This window comes from Lampetra planeri, chromosome 5 (genome assembly GCF_965212315.1).
Source record: "Lampetra planeri chromosome 5, kcLamPlan1.2.h2, whole genome shotgun sequence".
Taxonomy (NCBI): Eukaryota; Metazoa; Chordata; class Hyperoartia; order Petromyzontiformes; family Petromyzontidae; genus Lampetra; species Lampetra planeri.
Genome location: NC_136111.1, coordinates 3,900,945 through 3,920,346, shown reverse-complemented (window position 1 = coordinate 3,920,346; position 19,402 = coordinate 3,900,945). Strand labels below are relative to the sequence as shown.

General features: G+C 53.8%; 1 long non-coding RNA gene across 2 annotated transcripts in view; it reads right to left on the bottom strand.

Annotated features, from left to right (window-relative positions):
• LOC144719192 (uncharacterized) overlaps nt 1–18,056 on the bottom strand; it is a 47,855-nt gene extending 29,799 nt beyond the window's left edge. Inside the window, exon 1 of one of the 2 annotated variants that reach the window (XR_013585556.1) lies at nt 17,801–18,056. This is a non-coding gene — a long non-coding RNA (uncharacterized LOC144719192). Of the gene's footprint in view, nt 1–14,949; nt 15,076–17,800 lie in introns of those variants that run through there. The other variant, XR_013585555.1, reaches the window with a different exon arrangement.
• Between the last annotated feature and the right edge of the window lie 1,346 nt (nt 18,057–19,402).

Below are 19,402 nucleotides of genomic sequence, written 5' to 3'. Positions count from 1 at the left end.
CCTAACTTGATATCAGAATGTCCTTCATAAAAATCTGTCCGTCCCCCCAAGCATCCCCCCCCCCCCCCATTATCTGCACAAGTGACGGTGTGACTGTTGAAAGTGCGGCGGAAGAGTTCGCGTACCTTGCCAAAGTGCTCATGGCGATAGCTTTGGATTTTAGTTTGAAGTCCAACTCCAAATCGAATGGGCGGCAGTCATCATCGCATACCCATTTAATCGACCGCGAGTTGCCGTGTGGAAACGTCCTGGCCATGTCCATGCACGACAGCTCCTCAAGTCTTCTCGTTCAAAATTGTGTGCCCTCTTATTCTCTGCACTCGCATAAACGCGGGCCACATCGCAGCGACACCCACACAACGGCTTTCAACATTGACGCTGGGATACCCTACCACACATCTCGCGTTCACACAGAGAAGAGATGGGCGAATGTGGGTACGGGAGGACCTGGAGATGAGTTGATTTGGTGCCAAGATTGGCCTTTGTGCGTAGGGGCGGTGGGGGGCGCTCGTGACATGCGCTCCTCGGCAGCGAGCTGGTGTTGAACATCCCACAGCAACACGTGGAGGCGGAGTTCCAATGCTCACAACCATGAGCAGAGCATCGGGCAGATTAGACAACGCGATCTGACACAGTTTGGGAGTGATGTTGGGTGTTGTATGTATGTGTTTTGAACTTCTTTCGCACCGTACGTAGCCAACTGTGCTAATCGGATGGGTGTGCGTCGACTGGTCACCCTGGTCTGTCAAGGCAAACAAACGTGGGGTCCGTCCTGTGGCCTGCGGTGAACCTTCACCGTTCCACTGCGTGTGGCCTGGGACCCATACATCGGTTATTACCCGGACGCTCTGATGTATGTACATCATTGACAGTTTAAGAATCGATTCCAACAGATTCATCGATGCGCCGTTTAGGTGCCCAGAGCCAATGCATCCTCGTGAAGTCTTGCATCCTTCTCAAGCGCCGTCGGAGAGAGAGACAGACAGAGAGCAGAGGGTGTCAACATGTGCATTTGAATTCTGCTTTGCCAGATCGTCTGCAGGGATTCCTGGCATTTAACGAAAACGCAGCAACGCCGGCCCTGGCTGCGATGCTCCACTTCAGTCTCCCTCGACAACACAACCAACGAGCCACGCTGGGGAGCTTGGATGTGCAGGTGTGACAGCGAGTTTGTCAATCCACTGCTGGATGACGAGGGCCTCCCCGCCACTCCAGCACTCCCCGCACCTCCGTTTAGCGCCGTTGGCTACGTACGGTGCGAAAGAAATTGAACGCACAACTTTTTTCAGATTTTTGTTCAAATCTACTTCACGGCGCTGGTCAGTGTGGGTTGGTGGTGATAAGGGGCATAGATGTGGACGTGGAGACGTACAGTGCAACGAGGTTTTATTGTTGTTGCAGCGACTGCATATCACGTTGTCCCGCCAACTCCCGTGGCAACCCCCCTCCACCCCCCCCCCCCTCCGAATTATAAACACGGTAATTGTAGCTAATTAATTCTTAAACATACGATCTGACGCATGCAAAGCAAGCGTAACAATCCATTTGGGTCGATTAATCAGTGCAATCCATCCGTGTGAGAAATCCTCTCTCTCTCTCTCTCCCACGTGGCGTTCACCTGCGTGGCGGGGCGGGGGGTTAAAAAAGAAACCCGCGGATGACGCGGGCTGAACGATTTCCATTGTGGGCTGATGGCCACGTGACACCCCACGGGTCGGTGTGTAAGGTCAAAGATCTGAATAATTGATTTTTAAAAAAATCACGTTTTTGCTCGGAGCCGTCGTAGCGGCGGCGGTTGTGGTGGTTGTGGTGGCTGTGGCGGTGGGGGAGCGGTCGTGTAGCAGGTAGCGCGCTGCGCTACGAACCTGGCGACTCGGGCGCGGTTCTGGCCACCCATCCCCTCGCGTGCCGTTCCGGCCTGGGTTCAGGCGCTTCTCGCTAACAGCACTTGCCCCAACGGTTCTGTCGAAGGCTATACAGGCGACCTTTGCTTTTGTGTGTATATGTGTGTGTATATGGGGAACGGTCGTGTAGCGGTTAGCGCTACGCTGCGCTACGAACCCGGCGACCCGGCTTCGATTCCCGCTCACGGCCAACATCGCTGACGATTATCTGAACCGCTCCTGGGCCTCCCCTAGGTCGACTCAGCCTCAAATAAGTACCTGGTTGCGGTGTGTAAACATCGCCACTGGGGAGACAAAGGCGGTCGGGCGTGGTGCTCACCACCCACTCCCTCGTGTGCCGTGCCGGCCTTCGTAGGTGCTCCTCGCTAACAGCCACTTGGCTCAACAGTCCGTCACAGGCTATACGGGGGATCTTTGTCTTTGGTGGCGGTGGCGGCGGGTGACGCGGCTATAAAGGCAACGGATGCGTCAAGGAACTCGAACGGCCTCTTCCACTCCGCAATCGATGCGAGGAGGTGGCCTGAGGACACGGCAGCGAGCGATACTTTGTCCTGCTGCGTTCACCGCTCACCGAAACGTCGGGCTCCGGACGCGAGCACGCGGCGTTTGATATCGGACGCGGGAAAAGGACAAAGAGGTTAAAGCCACGGCAGTGACAATGTGAAGTCTTGTCATATGGCAATCCCCGTATTTGTTCTGGAGAGCCCTTCAATGCGTTTCAGCACTCTCCGTCAGGATGGTTCGACACGACATGTTTGGGTCCGTTGCATCTTGAGCATGTATTGTGTTTGTTACCGTGGAGGGAGATCAGAGTGGTGTGCGTTCCGAGGGGGATATCTGAGTCTACGTGTAGGTAAGTAAATAGCCCACATTGTGTACCGCGCAATACTGGAATGGCCGCATTGTTCTGCTGATGAGTGCCTTACGTGATGACTGCACGATGCACCAACCCTGCCCTCAACTAACCCCGAGTACAGTGCAAACATTACGATAATAGAATAAGATTGATTAATGACATTGACAATGATGTTGATTGGAAAGCCTCCGCGGATGATGGTGGTGATGATGATGGTGATGATGATGGTGGAGATGATGGTGGTGGTGGATGATGATACTCGTGGTGATGACGATGGTGCAGTACATCTGGTGATGATGATGATGGTGGTGGTGATGATGATGGTGATGATAACGATGGCGCAGTACATCTGGTGGTGGTGATGATGGTGGTGTTATGGTGGTGGTAGTGATGATGATGGTGGTGGTGATGATGATGATGGGGGTGATGATAGTCGTGATAACGATGTCGCAGTACATCTGGTGATGGTGATGATGGTGGTGGTAATGACGATGGCGCAGTACATCTGGTGATGATGATGATGGTGTTGATGATGGTGGTGGTGGTGATGATGGTGGTGGTGGTGATGATGATGATGGTGGTGGTGATAATGGTGATGATGATGATGATGGTGGTGTGATGGCGGTGTGTTGGCAAATTGCAAAACTAAAACAGTTTTACAAATTCCGGCATCGCCCCACGTGACAGTCACCGTTTATGACTCCAGCACTGTACGGAGCGCTTCGACCCCGCCCCCCGCATCGCCTGCATTGGTGATCATCAGCATCGCAGCCCTTTCTGTTGATTTCCTTTCCCTCCATCTTCATCCACCACTACCGCTCTTCCATCTCCATGTATCTCTCCTCCTGCTTCTTCCCTCTCTCCCTGCCTTTCACTCTCTGCCATTCTCCTCAACATCACCACTTCTACCCCATCATCATCCTCGTCCACCACCAACCACCGCTCTCTCGTCCGCGTGCATCAGCGCGTGATTGTCTTAAGGTCACCATCACAGATGGGTTTGAGCAAATGAGCGCGTCTGACAGCAACACGTGACGCAGCGATAGACACATGTGGACCGGTTTCACCCTCGGTAGGACTCATCAGTACCGATTAGAGTCACCGATGCTCGCTGCTGCCAACTTTGCCTCCTGGAACCGTGGCACACGCGCGCAACTGGCCGTGCGCTCTTTACGCGTGTGCACGTCTTGCGTCCTGCACTATCAATCTGTTACGATGGCTGTTCCACGTCGCTTGCAGATGTGATCGCTGCTGGTTGCTGATATTGGGACGTGTTTTTGTTTGTGCGTTTGTTTACAAGAGGTGGAACCCGTCTCCCTCAGTGTTCCGAGGCCTGCTTAAGGCGCGGCTCCGGCTGGAGCACGCGTACCACACACATGTCGGTGATGTGCACGTCTTCTTCGAACGCTGGGCAGCCGGAAAAGCCCTCTGTACCAGCGTGGACGGCACCCTCGTGTTCACCTTCTGAAGCGCTCGCTCGTCACCGTGGCGTGCGCGATGACCACCACCACCACGTGGCTTTTCTTTTGTGTTGTGCGCGGTGCTTTTAGGGCCACAGCGCGTCGATTTGTAGCGTTTATTTGCATTTGTTTGCTGGTGACTTTGTGTATTTCATATCGAAATCGCCTCCAGTGCTTTTGCTGCTGGCGGCAATAAAAGTTGTTTAAAAGTCAAAAGTCTCTCTGTCTCTTCCAATCGTACAACAACAATAATGATGATGATGTACACTTCATCACGTAGGCTTTCGCGACCAATATTACTCATAATAGATGGGGGTTTTTGGGGGGTTAAGCGATCCAACCCCCCCCCCCCCAAAAAAAAACCCCACCCTCTATTACGGATGAGGCACACGATACAACAAGTAGCCTTGTTGTCGATCCATTGCTGGATGAAGGCCGCCATACTTCACCACGCTGAGTCGGCGCGGGCTGGTGAAGAGGGTGGGTGGGTGGTGGGGGGCAGGTGGCATGGACTGGTTCAGGTGGCACTCGCCACTGATGGCAGCCGTGGCCAGGAATCAGACTCGGATCACTTCGTTGTGCGGGCGAGTGCCGAGCACAGTGCGTCACTAACTTCACCCCAACAAACAATAGCGCCGCCCTTCGTTTCCACCGCGCGACACGGTCCATTGTAACAGCACAACTAGCATATGCATTGCCGTACCGTATAAACGTGTATACAGGATAACAACGCAATAGTATACGCCGCAGTGCGTAATGTCGTAAAGCTATTGCAGCTATCGCAAGGTGTTACCGCTCGCTGCAAGTCCGTGACTTTCTATGTCAATGGGGCCCTTTGACCCATGGGCTCTTGGGTGGTGCAGGGCCGCCGCTAGGCACGCGAATGCTCCCCCACCCCTCCCCGCGGTGTATCGGTGGTGGCGGAGGTCGCCGCGTGACCTTGGGCGAGCGAGGCACCAGCGGGGAGTGATTCTGACGCAGCCAAGCTGAACGAGGCGACGGGGAGCGAGAGGGAAGGAGAGGGAGGGAGAGGATAGAGTTAGGAAGCTGGAGGGAAAGACAGAGGGTGGGGGGGGGGGATCTAAAGAGGAGGGCGGGTGGACACACGGAGAGAGGGAGGGAGGATGCTGAGGAGTGGTTCCGAGAGAGAGATGGGGACAGAGGAAGAGGAAGACGCGTGGAGACGGAGTGGGAGGGAATTAGAATGAAGCACAGGAGAGAGAGAGGCAGAGAGCGAGAGAGTGAGCGAGAGAGTGACCGAGAGAGTGAGCCAGAGATCGAGCGAGAGGTGGGGGTTTACATAAAGCAAAGTTTAAATAAAAAAAATACGAAATGATGAACGAAGCAAAGTGCCGACTACACCGAGCATCTTCTTGTTTCCACGGATCGTAAAAACAAAAGAGAGCGAGAGAGAACAGGGGGGGGGGGGGGAGATAGAAGTGGAGGGGGGAGATGAAGCGGTGGCGTAGACATTGAGTGTGAAGGCGGTGCAACTGCGCTGGCTGACACGGCACGGATGGGGACGAGAGGTTCCGGGCTACAAATAACGGGGAGATGCGGGTGGAGTGGAGGGGGGGGGCTGGACAGGGGCCTCCATTTCATTGCTTGCGCCCGGGGCCCTGGCAATCAAGCTACGCTGCACAGAGGGAGACGCGCGGCGTGAGAGAAGGGAGAGAAAGATGAAGGGTGGCAGAGGAACGGAGAGACAGTGGAGGAGGGAGGGAGGGAGCGAGATCGAGAGGGAGAGAAACATGCAGAGACAAAGACGAAGATTTCCCGTGTAGCCTTAGCAGACTACATTGGGGACAAGTGCTGTGAGCGAGTAGCACCTCGGAAGGCCGGCACGGCACACACGCGCGGGGGGGGGGGGGGGTGCTCAGCACCACGCCCGGCCGCCTTTGTCTCCCTCGTGGCGATGTTTACACATCCTGGGTCTTCTCCCCTCGGGGAGGAGGCCCAGGACCGGTTCGGATAATCGTCACTGGCGTTGTCCGCGAGCGGGAATCGAACTTTGGCCCACCGGGTTTGCGGCACGGGCAGCTGAACGGCGCTACACGACCGCTCGCTCTGCCGGCTAGATACAGAAAGACAACGAGCACGGAGAGACGGACGCTTTTCACGAAGTTTAACACGCAGTGGGCTTTCGCGACAAATATCAACCATAAAAGAGGCTTTGTTGTTGGGGTTAGATCGCGCAAATATATAAAAGTGTCGTTAAAACCCGCCATCACCCGACACAGCCAACTAGTAAGGGTTGTCACGTAAACAGAACGTGGCCAATTCGTCACTAGTACAGCACTAACCGGTGTGTTGGAGAGCCAAGCCACAACATTTACAAAGATTGTAAAAGCCACAACATTTACAAAGATTGTACATGTTGTGGCTTGGCTCTCCATCACACCGGTTAGTGCTGTACTAGTACACTACACTATACACTACATTATACACTATACTACTATACACTACACGATACACTACATTATACACTACACTACTATACACTACACTATACACTACATTATACACTACACTACTATACACTACACTGTACACTACACACTAGTGCTGTACTAGTGACGAATTGTCCACGTTCTGTTTACGTGACAACCCTTACTAGTTGGCTGTGTCGGGTGGTGGCGGGTTTTAACGACACATTTATATATTTACGCGATCTAACCCAAGACACCTCGATTGTGTTTTCACGAAGTTGTCCGACTGCCTCGACTTCTTCGCGCGCGACTCGTTTGCTGTCGATGTCTTCATCTTCCCGGTTCCCCACCCAAACCACCCCACGAGCGATTCGACCATCTTCGCCGCCTGCCCGTTCGCTCCTTCTCACTCGGGGAGGACGCCGATGACGCCGCCGACTTTGGGGGGAGCCCCCAGCAGTCTCCTCCGTGCGAGCCACAGAGGGGGCGGGGGGGGGCGAACGAGTCCCGGGCGCGTAGCGACTTCGTTAACAGCTCGGGGGGGGGGGGGGCAAGCTGTCAGGTGAGGTTCCAATGCTGTTGACAATTTCCATCTCGTGGTGGCTGTCAAGGGCGGATGAGGGAGGGTGGGTGGCTCAACTCGTAGCTTTGGCCACTAGGGGCGGGGCGGGTGGGGGCTAATGCACCCCCTGCACCCACGCTACTAACCTCAAGGATGTGATCAGCCCGCTTGATGTTCACCGTCGGTGTGTGTGGAAGGGGGAGTGGAGGGGGGTGGGGACTGCGCTACGAACCTGGCGTCCCGAGTTCGATTCCCGCTCACGGCCGACACCGGTGACGATTATCTATTATCTCAACCGGTCCTGGGCCTCCCCCTAGGTTGACGCGGCCTCAAATGAGTACCCGGCGCGTTGTGTAAATATATCGCCACTGGGGAGACAAAGGCGGTCGGGCGTGGTGCTGGCCACCCACCCCCCTCGTGTACCGTTCCGGCCTGCATAAGTGCTCGCTAACAGCACTTGCCCCTACAGTCTGTCAAGGCCACACGGGGGATCTTTGTCTGTGGTGGTTGGTGGGAGCTGTCTACTTGCAAGCGAATCGCACGCGGATGGGAGCGCTCTGCGAGGCCGCATTTTACTCGAATTAAAAGGGCGTTGAGGCACGCGATGAGGGAGCGTGCGGCACAACGCTGCACATTCATCATCATCATCGGCGGTGGTGGTGGTCGCGAGTTCAATTAGTCAACTCCAGACCCTGGCGAGTGTAGTATCATTCAAGCCATCGTCCCCCCCACCCCCACCGGTCAATACAATAATTTCCCCTTCATGGGATGTCAGCAATGGTTGTCCTGCAGAGGAGCCATTATTTATCTACTGCTGGATGAACACCCCCCCCACCACCACTCTCACCCCCCCCCTCCGCCACCACGATCGCTCATCCCCTTTCAAAGCAACACAATCCATCTAACGCCTGCGACTCGAGTCGATTTCATTCATCGCTTCTTGGCTGTCGTTCGTCTCGACCACGCAAGGCGCGCCTGTACAGTGCGCGCAAGCATGCACACGTGTGCATGACGTGCACGCGTGCATTACGTACACGTGTGCATTACGTACACGTGTGCATTACGTACGCATGAGCATGACGTGCACGCGTGCATTACGTACGCATGAGCATTACATACGCGTGTGCATTACGTGGCTAAGAAGCGTTCTCCTGTACTTGTGTGCGTCGGGTGATGTATTTACCCTTCTCGTACTTGGCACTACGATCGCGTTTTTTTGTGGGTACCCTTTATTGTTGCGACCTTCCTAGCCGCCCCTAAGCGGACATCTGTGCAAAAAGAGCTTTTCAGCTCATCGGATTCCTCCTCCAGCACAACTCACTCATTCCGCTTCTAGATTGGCAGGTGGGGTCCCCCGCCGGCTGCCGTCGCTGGATGGATGCCGCTGTGCAGACGAATCGCACCGTTGCTGCTGGTGATGTTGGTGGGGGGGGTGCGCAAGTCCCGTTCGCACGGAGCCGTCACGACCCGCGGAGACGGCAAGGTGTTGGCGTACCCGACATCCCACCGGGCACTCGCCACACTCTGAATCGACCCTAGCGAGGATATACCCCCACACGAGATTCAGTCTGGCTGCATGCGCCTACCGTAGAATCATGTGGGGGGCCTCGGTGTGTCTGCACGGCTTGTCGCTCCCTCGCTCTGCTTACCGCGTGCTTCTCTGCCTCGTGCGTTCGCCGATGGCATCGTGGTGCACATTTCTTTTGGCCACGAACCGAATACGTCTGGGGTGTAGCAGCCACGGCGCGTGTTCGCTGGTGTCACAGTCAGTCGCGGAACATCTGAGGTCACCCGTGTGGAGCTTTCGTTGGTCAGAATTTGACCGATGCCGTTGCTCACGTGAAAAAGTTCATCTTTTTGTCGGGTGGTGGAGGGTTATACAAATCGTCCAACGCAGCGGCCGGTAACCAAAATAACAAGAAGAGTCATTATTATCAAATTCGGTTGAAACAAACAAACCCCGCTCAATATTTCCAGGGCCGCAATGCACGTAATGAACACGAGACGGTGACGGTCCCGAGTAATTAACATCACGGAGCAGCCCGAATGACGCAAACACAAACGTGGATCAGTGCGCTCTGTGACCACCACTTGGCTGCACCGCGTGCACAAATAAAGTCTCCCCCGTGTTGCATTTCACAGAGGGTTGGGGCAAGTGCTGTTGGCGAGCACCTCTGAAAGTCCGGCACGGTACACGAGGGGATGGGTGAGTGGCCAGCGATCACGCCCGACGCGTCTTTGCAGTCTCCCCAGTTGGCGACGTTTACACACCGCACCAGGTACTGATTTTGCGGCTGAGTCGACCCAGGGGGAGGCCCAAGATCGGCTCAAAATTAATCGTCACGCGACAAATGTGCACACACGCGCACGTGCACGCTCTGGCTTAATTGCCCTCTGAATCCCGTTCAGTGATCACACAATAGCTCATTTTAAAGGTCGCGGTCATTATTCGTGAATAGCCCTGGAGGCCATGTCACCTTTGACCTATCCGTAACGGACCTACTACTGTACCCCCACTCCCACGGCCTTGCAGCCACGCGGCGGCTTCCCACCACCATCGCCTCCAACTCTAGGCAGAGTTGCCACCTCTGAACTCCTACAAACCGGGACAATATCATGGGAAAGATATCTTACAATAACGAAAGAGAGGGGGGGGGGGGCGGGGCTACATGTAAATGTATTCTCTTGAGTGGTGGAATATTATGATTATTAGGAAACTGACCAAAAAAAGGAACTTTTGACGGGAATTACTCTCATGTTTTTCCAGCATAATTACATCAACAGGAGGATGTCCTGGGAAAAAGCAGGACAGGTGGCAACCCGGTCTCTTCACCGTTTATCGCCACCCATTCATAGGAGCCACGGACAATTTTGTTTTACTCTCACGCGGCCCACTGTCTCGAGTGAGAGAAATCACGACCCGTTGCCAACATCGCCACCACCACCATCATCGTCATCATTAACCCGGCGAGAGACCGAACATCGGTCAAACAATCTCCCGCTCTCCAGAGCAACAATAACAACAACGACGACGACGACGGCAACAACACACGCCGCGCGAGTGAGGACTAGGCGAGGAGGAGGACTGGGAGTCGCCCGGCCGCCAGGTGTAACGACCCATGGGATCGCCCGCGCGAACACGCGCACGCACGGTTCACGGAAACCATCTCGGTAATTCGGGAGCGGAGGGGAGGTGGGGAGGGGGGATGTTGAGTGGGGGGGGGGCGCAGCCGGCAGGTAAAGGCGGCCGAGCGTGACGGTGACATTAAGACGCCGCTTGAAGACTCGCTCAGGTGTGCAGCAGCAGCACCAGCACCATCACCAACACCACCACCATCACCACCACCACCACCACAACCACCATCACCACCACCACCATCACCACCACCATCACCACCACCACCATCATCACCACCACCATCATCACAACCATCATCACCACCATCACCATCACCACCACCACCATCACCACCACCACCACCATCACCACCACCACCATCACCACCATCACCATCACCACCACCATCACCACAACCATCATCACCACCATCACCACCACCACCATCACCACCACCACCAGCACCATCACCAACACCACCACCATCACCACCACCACCACCACCACCACCACAATCACCATCACCACCACCACCATCACCACCACCATCACCACCACCACCATCACCACCACCACCATCACCATCACCACCACCATCACCACCACCACCATCACCATCACCACCACCATCACCACCACCACCATCACCACCACCATCACCACCACCATCACCATCACCACCACCATCGCCCACCCGGGGAACGGGAGGGCCGACTCCCCCCTTAACCCGTTGTTTGGATCGAGACGCGCGGCCTCGCGATCTCTCGCGGCACGTGGCAAGCGCTTTCTTATTCGTTTTTTCACCAGGAATCATTCCTCTCGTTGGGGGTAGCCGTAGAGCTCTGCTGAGGATTACGTGGGTCTTCCCGTGATGTTAAATGTCCTGGGGATTGTCAGCGGCGTAAGAATAATAGTAAACCACTCAATACAATGCATTCACACGGAGCTCTCCCCTCGTCTGCTATTATGATATCTTCTTCTTCTACTCCAGGTCTTTATACCTCCGAGGTGGCAACGCGGGCTCATAGGTACCTGTCAACATCATCATCAGCCATGCCGCGTCAGTCGTAGGGGTTGTTTTACTCAACTTGGCCAAACTGACTAGTCAGAGTCAGTCAGAGAAGAGGGTTGGTTGCTGGTGAGCGGTCTGGGTATCACTTCTAATCCGGGGAGTTTTGGAGAAGAGGTTTCATGGGTCACCGTAGCAATTGCATCGACCATCTATCGCAATAATCCTTACCCCAGTCGAGCCTTATGGCGACTGGACTAAGGTCTTGCCCCACCATATCTTGGCATCTATCCGCGTGCCTTCTCACCCTCCGTGTTGTCAATATTCGGTGCCTTTCTCTCTCTGTCCCTCCTTCTCCTTCACCGGAACAAACTCCCCCCCCCCCCCCCCCACATTTAAGCAGTCACCTTCGCTCACGAAGTTTCCGCTTCTCACTTATTGTTACTCCTAGCTCACTCCGCGACCCCCCTGAATCTCCCCCTCGCCGTTCCCTCTTCATGTTCTCAACCCACGGCTATCGCTCATTCCCCATTCATCCAATCCATTCGTCATCATTTACTGCCATCAGTTTCGCTTTCGCCGAATTCACGCATCGTCGCAGAATCGCCCCCGTCGCTTCGTCTCATCTGTTTCAGTCACCTCAACTCCACCGTTGACATCCACACGCGCCATTCTTCATTCCGCGTAAAGCGCCTTGGATACGGCGCCGATATTGATTCGTGTAAGATACGAGAAGGCGATACAAATGAGCCCGTTTCGCTTAGAGTTTACGAACGCGTGCGGCCACAAGCGCAATTAACCGCTGTTGGTGTAGCTGGAGGGGGGGTGGGGGTGGTCGGTTTATTAAAGGGCGAACTACGAACGCGAACGACGCTCACATCGACGCGTGAGGATCTTCTGCGAACGTCCGCGGCGGCACCTTTAGCCGAGCCCTCTGCAAGGGGGCTACCCGCGCAGGCTGTGGCAGACATCGACAGCGGCGGTCTGTCCAGTTGTGTTCCCGACGCCGGGCGTAGTCGAGAGCCGTCGCAGCAGCGGCGGCGGATTGTGGCTGGCCGTCGGACACAGACGGTCACCGCATCGCGCGCCTTCAGATGCGCTTCTGCGGCCGTCTGGAACGCTCTTCCTTCCTGTGTTAGGACGCCGCTGGAGCTGCGCACTTTGCCATTATTTAGATTGAGAACCAATTTATTTCCAACTACTTTTTTGTGTTTAGTTTGTTGTCCTTCACCCTGCACTTCCGATTCGCACGGTTGGCCGCGTATGGCGTGAAAGAAGTTCAACACGCGGTACATATCGAGCCTTGACGGCCACGTGGTGTTGTGCGGTGTTTTTTGTTGTTTTGTTGTACGATAGAAACGACAGTGCCCTTGGACGACGTCCCACCAAGGGACGATCATCCCACTTGACGTGGCAGCTCCGCTGTTTCCGCAAGGTCAGGCGCCTTCATTTATTTATTTAGCCGCTCCTGCCGCAGACTCTTTCGTGGGTTTCTAGGCGCACTTACGGCAACGCGACACAAAGCGAAAGGCACGTTGCAGCAGCAGCAACAGCATCAGGATAATAGCAATACTGGAGCGAGTGCTTGCTTCCTAATGTTTTGACTTCGATTTCCAATACCGTTGCTCGCCGGGTCCCTTTCACTTTGGCAATGAGTTTGCTTCGATTTTTGCAATGGTAGCGACGCTCGTTTCGCTCAATGTCGAGAACACCGCGCGTTGAATTCCGGAGGTTTTCCCGTTTGAATTTCCCGGTGTGGCGGTCGTAGAAATGGTGCAACGCTTCTCAAATCCAACCCAGGCGTACGGTGCGAAAGAAGTTCAACATGCATGCATCATACATGGATACACGGAATATTAAGAAATTTGCAAGTCGTCTGCGGTGGGGTAAAGTGTGAGCGTTTCATTCTCTTCAAAGGCCCTTCCACCAGCAGGGACATGAGCAAACAATTGCAGGGTTGCGCTTTTACCTTGCACCCAATGGTGGGCTGAGTGTTGATGGGTGGGCGGTACCCAGACACGACCAATGAGGTGACTTCTCAATGATTGTGGGCGTCACGGTGAGTGAGACGTTAACTACTTCGCTTGGTATACAGGATCGTAGGTTCGATCCCGACCCTAACGCCTGCTGCATATTTTGAGTTTGCATGTTCTAACAACGGTCGTGTGGATTTTTCTCCAATTCCTCCGGGTTTTCCCGTCCACATTTAGAAACATGCGTTTAGAGTAATTGACTGATATACATTTACAAATTAAATAAAACCCCACTTCGTTGAGCTATCATTTGTAATAGCCAGGTCGCTTCTGAAAAAATAGCAATACAGCTCAATGGGCCTTACCTGGTAAAATAGATACTTTTTCATTATCAAGTCAAGAACCCACTATCGAAACCAGCTCACGTATGCCCGTAAATCACGTGACCTATCTGTCGCCACTCCCATTCCGAATCCCTCCCCTCTTGCCCGCCCCCTGTGAAAACAGACGCCGCTCCGTGCAACTCACTCGCTCCTCCCTTAATTTTCTCGCTCTCTCGTCTCTCTCCTCTCATCCCTGGCATCTTGGCCCAGTTTTTGTTGTCTTTTTTTCTCTCATTGCTATCCCTTTAACTTTTTTTCCTACGGAGTGTATCACTGCCTCTATACCCTTGCCGTGGTGTGCCAGGAGTAAAAACAAAAAAGTTGTTTGGGTAGTCAAACTTATTTCATGCAAATAATGAATATAATTGTCAAAATCCTAGATATTTTTGGGGCCAAATAAATGTATGGCCCTGCACCTACGATTAGTGCGGGTTGGTTACGTACGGTGCGAAAGAAGTTCAACATACAGTACATACATACAAACACTCACTGCTCTCTCCGCTCCCTAGCAGCAGAACCCAGATTTCACAACCGCATGGCTCACGTGGACAACGAGGGAACGATCATTGTCTACCATCCATCACTGCTTTGTCCGCATGTCCCTATCGTTGCTAACAACACCCTTTCCCCCCCCCCCCCCCAAACATCGTCCTCACCTCTTAGCAAACAGCTCAATCAGGTGTCTAATCCATACATTGGCACAACAACAACAACAAAAATTCTGCCAGTGGTTAGCAAACCAACCAAACAAGTCGTCATGTCTGCTAATTCTTGGCTGTTTGAGTCGGAGAATATCTCTTCTCCCAAAAAACTGACAGAGGCAGTTTTTTTTTTCCGCAAACGCGTGAACGTGAGATGCTTCTCGACGTGACCTCCAATCGCACCGTTCCCTGCACCAAACTCGGTCAACACCCAATGACCAGCAAAGACAAAGATCCCCCGTATAGCCTTCAACAGACTGTTGGGGCAAGTGCTGTTATCGAGCACCTATGCAGGCCCGAAACGGCACACCTAGGGGTGAGTGGCCAGCACCACGCCCGGCCGCCTTTGTCTCCCGAGTGGCGATGTTTACACACCGCACCAGGTACCCATTTAAGTCGACCTAGTGGGGGCCCAGGACCAGTTCAGATAATCGTCACTGGTGTTGGCCGTGAGCGGGAATCGAACTCGTGTCGCCGGGTTCGTAGCGCAGCGCAACTAACCGCAATACGACCGCTCCCCACAATGACACGTGTGTGTGTGTGTATGTGAGTACCTGTTGCGTTGTGTAAACATCGCCACTGGGGAGACAAAGGCGGCCGGGCGCGGTGTTAGCTACCTCAACCCCCTCGCGTGCCGTGCAGGTCTTCATAGGTGCTCGCTAACCGCACTTGCCCCAACAGTCTGCCGAGGCTATACGGGGGATCTTTGTCTTTGCCATGTGTGTTTGATGAGAGCCGCTGTGCAATCGTGAGCACGCACGCGGTACACAACAAACGCGCGTGCTCCGGGCGCTCACCCAAACGGGTTAACTGTGCGCATTTGCTCGCTTGAATGAGCGTACGGGTTGCCAAATTGCCCATTGTGTTTCAGGAAATGAGAAGTGACTGGCATTTAACATTTCTCTCTCCCCCACCATCCCCCGCCCCCCCCCCAACACACACGCGCTCGTGTGGGCCTTCCCACACAAGCAAATTGTTAGCATTTACCCCTACAAAGACAAAGATCCCCCGTATAGCCTTGATAGACTGTAGGTGCAAGTGCTGTTAGCGAGCACGTATCAAGGCTGGCACGGCACACGAAGGGGTTGAGTGGTTAAACACCACGCCCGGCCGCCTTTGTCTCCCCAGTGGCGATGTTTACTACACACACCGCAACCGGGCACTCATTCGATCCACGCATACGCACGCGTGAACAGCAATAACAAAAGGCGCCATTCGCCAGCTAAGAGCCCGTCGATATTCCCACTAGCACTGGGTGCCAAGCTGCTGTTGAGTCAACGTGGATTGGCCATGTCTCGCTGGCAGCCCGCAGTGCGCCATGGAAAGTCGAGCTAACGACGTTGGTACAACCGTTCCAATTACGCGTCAATGTTGGCCCAACGTTGGAATGTTTTTGCCGGGAGGTGGACAGAATTTAGAAGAAGCAGAGCAAAGCCGAGGGTCGTTGACCGCGTCGGTATTTCGCGGTTGTGCCGTGTAGCTTCTGCGTCGTGTTGTCCAGGATGTTTGCCGCCCGCGTTGTTTGGCTTGATTGCGCCACGTGGCGGTCGCTCAAGAAGCTCCCAAGCACGTGGGGCGAAAACGTGGGACAAGACGCTGAACGAAGTTTTAACTGAACGGGTGGGAAATGGAGGGGCGAGGATGAGTCTCGTTTGTGAAAAGCGATCGGGGGTCACCCAAAAAAAACCGACGAAAGGCAAACAATTGCAAGACGTTAAAAGCGACGAAGCAAACGGAAAATCAGAGACGTTAACAACCGAGTTACGTTACAAAAATGTTAAAATATCGCAGAGACATAAAACAACGATGTTAACTAACACATTCACCGGAGAGCAACGTGGCTCGGCAAAGATGATTTTTCGACCGATCATGTAGCACGATAACAACGAAGCTACGACGACAGAAGCATGAGACATACACGGGGTGACTCTTGTCCTGATATACAAACAGATACGAGCACGAGTCAAATGCAATCGCCGGTGAAGCCATCACACAGAATCGACTCGCCGTTCCAAAGAGGCCAAGGAAGATGCTGGAAGAGAGGGGGAATGCAACGCAGAATTCTAAATATCACAAATTGCGTTACGAAGAATTCTTCGAACGAAAGCAACCATTCTAAAAATAAAAATCAAGACAGGGACCACGTGCTCGCAGATCCTAATCAGCGAGAAGCCACGCGGAGTGGGGCGCGTTGGAGGGCCGACTAATTGGGCTGCTGGTAAACGCGCGCCAAACAATAGAGCAGGAACAAACTAACGACACGAAAAAATGCACTCATAACACAACACGTATAATGTGAACGCGTTCGTATCAGATATTGGATGCTTTTGATCATGAAAGTTATGTTGCACGTGTGTGTGTGTAATGGTTCGCGTGCTGCGCTACGAACCCGGCGGCCCAAGTTCGATTCCCGCGAACGGCCAACACCGGTGACGATTATCTGAACCGGTCCTGGGCCTCCCCTATGTCGACTCAGCCTCAAATGAGTAGCTGGTGCGGTGTGTAAACATCATCACTGGGAATACAAAGGCGACCGGGCATAGTGGTGGCTACCCCCCCCCCACCCCCCGTGTGCTGTGCCGGCCTTCATAGGTGCTCGCTAACAGCACTTGCCCCAACAATCTGCTCAGCCTATACGGGGGAATCTTTGTGTTTGCTGTGTGGGTTCGTGGTCACGTTTGTATGCGGGCGGAGTGGTGGCGCAGCGGTTAGCGAGCTGCGCTTAAAAACGAAAACCTTCATTGCGGCTGCTGCTCACGGCGAACAAATCGGCCGCAAGCGAGATCCATACACCGGTTCTGGGGTTTCCCTGGGGCCAGACTCAGCCACACATGGACACGTGGATGTGGAGCACGAATCATCATCACTGGGGGCACAACGGAGTGCCGATGGCTGCTACGCCATCCCCGTTTTGTGCGCCAATGCCCGGCCTTTGGCGCTGCTCGCTCGCGTCATTTGCAACGACACTCTTCCAAGGTACGCGTGCACGTTCAACTTCTTTCGCACCGTACGTAGCCAACCGTGCTAATCGGAGGTGCAGTGTTGGGTCCATGGGCAGTGTTGGTCTATGGGCAGTGTGTACGCGTGTACAGTATGTTGAACTTCTTTCGCACCGTACGTAGCCAGCCGTGGTGGGGGAGGGGGGGTATGCGTAGCACCAGGGAGGAAATGCAGTGACACGTTATTATTAGTATTACTATCGCCAGATTAAAAGCTAAAAACCTATTTCCTCCCAAAAAAATGTGAAGTAATAAATGGTCGCGTCAGCAGTTTTGATGAATGCAATAGCAGCAGCAGCCAATGCATATAGATCAGGCTACAAAAGCCTACACGCACAGTAAATAATAATACTGTAATAACAACAACAACAACGTGTTGGCTCTCCACAGCAGAGAGGAGGCTTACATGACATTCGCCGAGACTGTGCTTCAGGACTTAGGGGCAGAGGCTTGCAGCTCTGTCTGGTTCGTGAAGGCGATAGTCCACCCCGGGTTTCCCCCCCACCCGCTCTCGGGTGATAGCGCTTGCAGGCGGATTAGTTGAGCAAATGGAACGTGCCGCCGGTGGCTTTTGTCATGATGAGCACTCACTCACTCGAGGCCCATAGAGTCACACGGAGAACCACAGACTCCTCGCACAGAGACCCGCTGATAAACTGGAATCGGGGACATGCAGCGCACGTAGCTTCCCGGGAGAAGTGGTCTCGTGGAGCCCATCACGGGTGCACCACCATCACCATCATCACCACCACCATCACCTTTGTGTTTATATTGCCACGTCGATGTACGTGACTTTACCGAACGACCCAAAGAATATGTAACCAACATTCTTCAAAAACAAAATCGACTTCACACCCGTGTGTCAGTCAATTGGCAGATGTAGCGCTCCTCGTGTTGCCTCCGATTGTTCGAGAACACTGGACGAGGATGCTCAGTGTGGCTTGATGAAGAGAGAGTTTGGGGGGGGGGCAGCACCGGCTCGGATATCACTCAATGCTGGCGCTAGCCATGTTTCTCGCGGCTCCAGGTTTCCACCCCCACCCCCGCCTCGGGTGATGCCATCCAGCTGGAATCGTTAATGACTGCAATCTGGAGGCGACGCGTGGTGGGGATGATGATGATGATGGTAGTGCTCCCGCCGGACCGGTTCTTCTCGGAAACTACGAAGGCGGCATGCTCTCCGTCCGCTGGAGAAAAAAGAAGTGCTGATGTTGCACCCGCTGCTAGCGCGTTTCCAGTTTCTCAGTCGATGTCTTTGCTTGATTTGCGCTGTGCGAGTCTATGAGTCCTCTGGGTGCTGACGACGAAGCCACTGCCGTTGGAACGCCGCCATCTTGCTCGGCTCTTCCACTTGGCACGCGTTGTCACCGGAGATCGGGAAAAGCCGGGCCGGGCTCTTTTTAAATCCTTTATATTAAGTTCACTTGCTTGCTTGCGCGCTTACGACCGTGCACATCTTTCGGTCGTTTTTTAACCCACTTCCCGTGATCCAATCGAGCTGACATTTTGCACACAGACTCGTTGTGCGTGACAATTTATTTTCGTGAAAAAAAATTTCCCAAATTTTCCACTTTTTAGGAAAAAGAAAATTTCATATTTCATTTAAAATACCAATGTGATCAAAATGAAACTCTTACTCAAGAAAAACAGAAATGAATAATATAATAAAACCGATGCCACGCATATAAATGATTTATAGTGAAAAACGTTGTTTTTACGGGTAAATTTTTTGGCTTCACGACCCGGAGCCGCAAGCCACCGCCCCCCTCCCCCCCCCAATATGGTACCACAGCAACGGTGTAGCGTGACCGTGTGTCAAAGGGGGGGGGGGGGGAAGCACACACACACACACAACAAAACTTGCAGACCACGAAGACGATACCGCAGCGGATTATTAAGTGTGTGCAACGAGGTCATTGCGATGTGCGGGACGCATACGAATTTGGAAGGTAGGTTGAGCCTTCAATAGAAGGGGAGGGGGATTATATCCCCCCCTCCTGCAGACATT